Source organism: Pteropus vampyrus, unplaced genomic scaffold (assembly GCF_000151845.1).
Source record: "Pteropus vampyrus isolate Shadow unplaced genomic scaffold, Pvam_2.0 Scaffold124, whole genome shotgun sequence".
NCBI lineage: Eukaryota > Metazoa > Chordata > Mammalia > Chiroptera > Pteropodidae > Pteropus > Pteropus vampyrus.
This window is the reverse complement of record NW_011888905.1, coordinates 321904-326706: the sequence shown is the minus strand read 5'-3', so window position 1 is coordinate 326706 and position 4803 is coordinate 321904. Positions and strand designations below refer to the sequence as shown.

The 4803-nt window shown below is 53.9% G+C and overlaps 1 long non-coding RNA gene and 3 other non-coding genes across 4 annotated transcripts; 3 read left to right on the top strand and 1 right to left on the bottom strand.

The window, feature by feature from the left end:
- Positions 1 to 532: 532 nt before the first annotated feature.
- TRNAK-CUU lies at positions 533 to 605 on the top strand. The gene has a single exon. It is a non-coding gene; the product is annotated as a tRNA-Lys (tRNA).
- A 1266-nt stretch (positions 606 to 1871) lies between these two features.
- On the top strand, positions 1872 to 1959 carry TRNAY-GUA. Its single transcript is given in 2 exon segments — positions 1872 to 1908; positions 1924 to 1959. It is a non-coding gene; the product is annotated as a tRNA-Tyr (tRNA).
- A 2243-nt stretch (positions 1960 to 4202) lies between these two features.
- Positions 4203 to 4275, bottom strand: TRNAA-AGC. Its single transcript has one exon. It is a non-coding gene; the product is annotated as a tRNA-Ala (tRNA).
- Positions 4276 to 4426: 151 nt separating this feature from the next.
- Positions 4427 to 4803, top strand: LOC111743875. The gene is made up of 2 exons (XR_002781918.1): positions 4427 to 4547; positions 4659 to 4803. It is a non-coding gene; the product is annotated as an uncharacterized LOC111743875 (long non-coding RNA).

Below are 4803 nucleotides of genomic sequence, written 5' to 3'. Positions count from 1 at the left end.
AGTGCAGGACAACAGACCAGCAGAAGGAGCCCGGAGAGGAGGGAGAAAACCACAGAGATTTTCTTAAGGGCCCGTCCACATAGGGCGGCAGGAGGGCCGAGAGTTGACAGGAGAGGGACACAGGAGAGGGATGCCTCCATGGGCTGCAGAGAAGGCACAGTGTGTAGCGTCTGGGATCCAGGACCGGGGTCCCCGGGACTGTGCGCGGAGCCACGTTGGCAACCCGGTCCGGAGCGCTGAGAGTGCCAGAGTTGGGGTTACTCATAGCATTCGGAGATTCCGACTCTCGGGTCCCGAAAACATTTTGTCGTCTCCACTACAGGTTGGTGAGAATAGGGAGAAGAGAGAAGGTGTAGCCGAAGTGGGTGGCATGCATGCTAATAATTTCAGAGGATGTTTATATTGAGTTTCATGTCATCTTACCTATAAAATGAAAATAGGCAATCAGATGAAATAAAAAATCCTCTTTTCAGGCGGTCCAAGAAGACGGTTGACGTTCTCATAGGGTATTTGAGAGGCTCGTGTCTCGACTGCCCGGCTAGCTCAGTCGGTAGAGCATGAGACTCTTAATCTCAGGGTCGTGGGTTCGAGCCCCACGTTGGGCGCATCCTTTTTAACTTACTTTCCCAGACGTTTTCATCAATTTGATTTCTACCTCCTTAGACTCCAAAACAAAGGTCCCTCACCTGTGTGAACGAGGGAGTTTAGATCCGGGCACTCCTGAAGCACCGGTGACGGGGTCAGCTGAGCGGGTTAACGTCACTCCCCCTGGCAGGAACGCGTCTCTCCCGCCTGTTGTTTCGTTTCTTCGGTCTGTGATCAGATAACCTCAGGCGGATTTCATTAACAAGAGAGGAATAGCCATTTTGAGCTTCAGTCACCCCAAAAAAAGCTTTCATTTGCAAAAGTAACCAGTATTTGAATGACATTACTTTCTGTGTTATTTTAGATAATTTTTAAAATATTGTTTTAGCACCCCCTCGACGGTTTTTACTGAGATTAGAACAAGCTAATGTCAATCAGGAAACATTTAGTGTGGTTTTGAAGTTTAACGCTAGGCTTATTTTCTCCCTCCTTCTCCTCCCCTTCAGTTAATCACCCCGTTAAAATCGCAGATTAAAGTACTTCACACCCTGTCGATATGCGGAGCCATCACAGTAAAGGGAGCTCATTGCTCGCTGCTTATCAGTTCCTTGTGCCTCTGTAACCGAGGACAGAGTGGCCCAGTCGGCGCTGAAAGTGGCCGGGGATGCTGACACCGGGCTGCAGTGACAAAAAGTGGCGTTTATTGTACAGCGCTCCACAGCAGAGCTTGCGGTGGAAAACCCCGCACTCTCCGATGCTTCACAGACAAAGGGTTTTAGAGCAAAAGGCACAAGTCATCCTGAGTAAGGGGCCGGGGTCGTGGGCCGTGTCGGTCAGTTCTTAGGTAAGCTTCAGCCATGCTATTCTTTTCAGCTCCTGGCGGCATCCTGGCCAGGTGGTTTCCAGCAGAGGGGTCTGTAAGTCAGCTTGGGGGTCGTGCGCCAGTGACAACTCAAGAGCAGGAAGAGAAAGACGGACCTGACGGCGTTCCCGTGCCGCGGTGACTCTTAAGAAGGGCTCATTTGACATCTTATTTAAGCTAAATTCTAACATACCTAGTCTGCTATGATTTGCTGTCTGCCTCACCCTATCATTGCAGTTTCCTTTTGGCGAACCAGTGGGTGCTCGCGTTTCCTCTTCGGCCCGGGGCAGTGGACCTTTCAGGGTCCGTTCTGAAGGGGTTCTGGATTACAAAGTGGCGATGGCACGGCCGACCTGTCAGCAGCACGGACGCAGGCGACCTGGGCAGAGCCGGCACCCGCGGACGGGATCCCTCTCTTGTGCTTCCTTCGATAGCTCAGTTGGTAGAGCGGAGGACTGTAGCGGAAGGTCCCAGGCATCCTTAGGTCGCTGGTTCGAATCCGGCTCGAAGGAACCTGACTTTTGAGTCTTTTTTCAACCCCACCTTAAAAAAATGTCCATCTCAGCTCTGTATGTCCTCTCTCGATTGGCATCTATTTAAGACTCTCCGCATCGTGCAGCGAATCCGTTCTTTAATCGTTATTCTCCGTAACCTCGACTGCTACGCGCGACCAGACTTCGGCCCCACGGTGCACACAGAGCCGGCCCCGCAGACAAGTCCGGAGCCCGAACCGGGCGGGGCGGATCCGGGCGGCCCGCCGGGCGGGACGAAGGTCCACCGGCCGAGGACCCGAGCCGGGGGAGGCGGGCCGAGCGCACGCGCCAGGCCGGGACTGGTGGGGCACGCGCGCCCCCTGCCGGGCCGCGTCCGGCGTCGCCGGGAGGATTTTTCCAGGTGACGCTCAACGCCCCGCGGTGGGGGACAGAGTTCCGCCGCACAAGCCCCGTCCCCTTTAATTAAGTGACGGTGGTTCTCCACCCGGCTGAGAAAAGCTGGGTGTCAGAGCTGCCGCTGCTCCGGTCTCTTCGCAGCGGGGACCCCCGCGTGGGGAGTTGGAAAGGCTCCCAGGAGATTTTAATGCGCTGCAAGGCTTTGAGGAGCACGCAAGAGAAGCAACACTTTAGAAGAAGAACGAATAAGCAAGGGGAAGATGGATATCGTTTCCTACCTGCGTCGGGGATGAAAAGGTGGAGCTCTCTTAACAATGGAAAGCATTTGCTGATTTGGTGCCAATCTCATGAAATACATTCTCAATCCCACTTCTGCCCTGTCTCAGAAATGTGATCCCGAATATCAATGGTAGAGTCCTCAGCTACGAAGATATTACATCAAAGTCAGCGTTGTCTGAGGATTTTGTGCCTGGCAACATCTGCGCCTTCCTTCCCATGCTTCACAGCTGTTACTGAAATCTGCAAAGCGTGAGAGAAACCCCAAGGTTCAGCATCGCTTACCCTGTTCCCGACTGGAGCTTATGTGATGAGCCCCAGTGCGTGAATCATGACCGCATGGCCGTCTCTGTTATAAGATGGGCCCTCGGTGTTAACTGAGAACGTTTCAGCAAAGTATTTATAAGAGAATAGGAATAAAAACCAAAGGGGCATCCTTAGGTCGCTGGTTCGAATCCGGCTCGAAGGAACCTGACTTTTGAGTCTTTTTTCAACCCCACCTTAAAAAAATGTCCATCTCAGCTCTGTATGTCCTCTCTCGATTGGCATCTATTTAAGACTCTCCGCATCGTGCAGCGAATCCGTTCTTTAATCGTTATTCTCCGTAACCTCGACTGCTACGCGCGACCAGACTTCGGCCCCACGGTGCACACAGAGCCGGCCCCGCAGACAAGTCCGGAGCCCGAACCGGGCGGGGCGGATCCGGGGGGCCCGCCGGGCGGGACGAAGGTCCACCGGCCGAGGACCCGAGCCGGGGGAGGCGGGCCGAGCGCACGCGCCAGGCCGGGACTGGTGGGGCACGCGCGCCCCCTGCCGGGCCGCGTCCGGCGTCGCCGGGAGGATTTTTCCAGGTGACGCTCAACGCCCCGCGGTGGGGGACAGAGTTCCGCCGCACAAGCCCCGTCCCCTTTAATTAAGTGACGGTGGTTCTCCACCCGGCTGAGAAAAGCTGGGTGTCAGAGCTGCCGCTGCTCCGGTCTCTTCGCAGCGGGGACCCCCGCGTGGGGAGTTGGAAAGGCTCCCAGGAGATTTTAATGCGCTGCAAGGCTTTGAGGAGCACGCAAGAGAAGCAACACTTTAGAAGAAGAACGAATAAGCAAGGGGAAGATGGATATCGTTTCCTACCTGCGTCGGGGATGAAAAGGTGGAGCTCTCTTAACAATGGAAAGCATTTGCTGATTTGGTGCCAATCTCATGAAATACATTCTCAATCCCACTTCTGCCCTGTCTCAGAAATGTGATCCCGAATATCAATGGTAGAGTCCTCAGCTACGAAGATATTACATCAAAGTCAGCGTTGTCTGAGGATTTTGTGCCTGGCAACATCTGCGCCTTCCTTCCCATGCTTCACAGCTGTTACTGAAATCTGCAAAGCGTGAGAGAAACCCCAAGGTTCAGCATCGCTTACCCTGTTCCCGACTGGAGCTTATGTGATGAGCCCCAGTGCGTGAATCATGACCGCATGGCCGTCTCTGTTATAAGATGGGCCCTCGGTGTTAACTGAGAACGTTTCAGCAAAGTATTTATAAGAGAATAGGAATAAAAACCAAAGGGAAGACGTCCATTAAAAAAAAATAAAAATAAAAAGCTGGAGAATGCGGGCATCGATCCCGCTACCTCTCGCATGCTAAGCGAGCGCTCTACCATTTGAGCTAATTCCCCGCCCCTGCAGGACGTCGTCCCTTCCTCGGCCACCTTAATGATTGGAAATAACTGCATTTTGGGATGCCGTTTGCAGTAGCCGTATCAGCAAATAGGACAAAGAGCGGGACTGTGGACCAATGGTGATCTAACGGCGCCACCTGTAAGCTGCTCCACGGAGCGCAGGTGTCCCGGGGCTTGGAGTCCGCGGAAACAGACGACTTAGAAAATGGGTTCGAGTCTATTTACCCGGGAATCCGCCCGCGGAAACAGAGAACCGGAAGAAAGCGCAGGTACATCCAGGAGGGAAAATCACGTTTCTCAAGCAATGAGGCTCAGCTGGGGCCTTCCCGGTACTTGCAAATCCCCCTTCACCTCCTGCTGTGTGGTCCGGTTCCTAACAGGCCGCGGACCGGTACCAGCATTGGGGACCCCTGCTGTAACGGGTCTGTTAGCGGGGACTATCTGTGCAGACCGCTGGGGCGTCTGTCTTCTCCGACCCTACATCCTGTGAGTAAATAACCCCATTATAAATTGTACTATACGCTC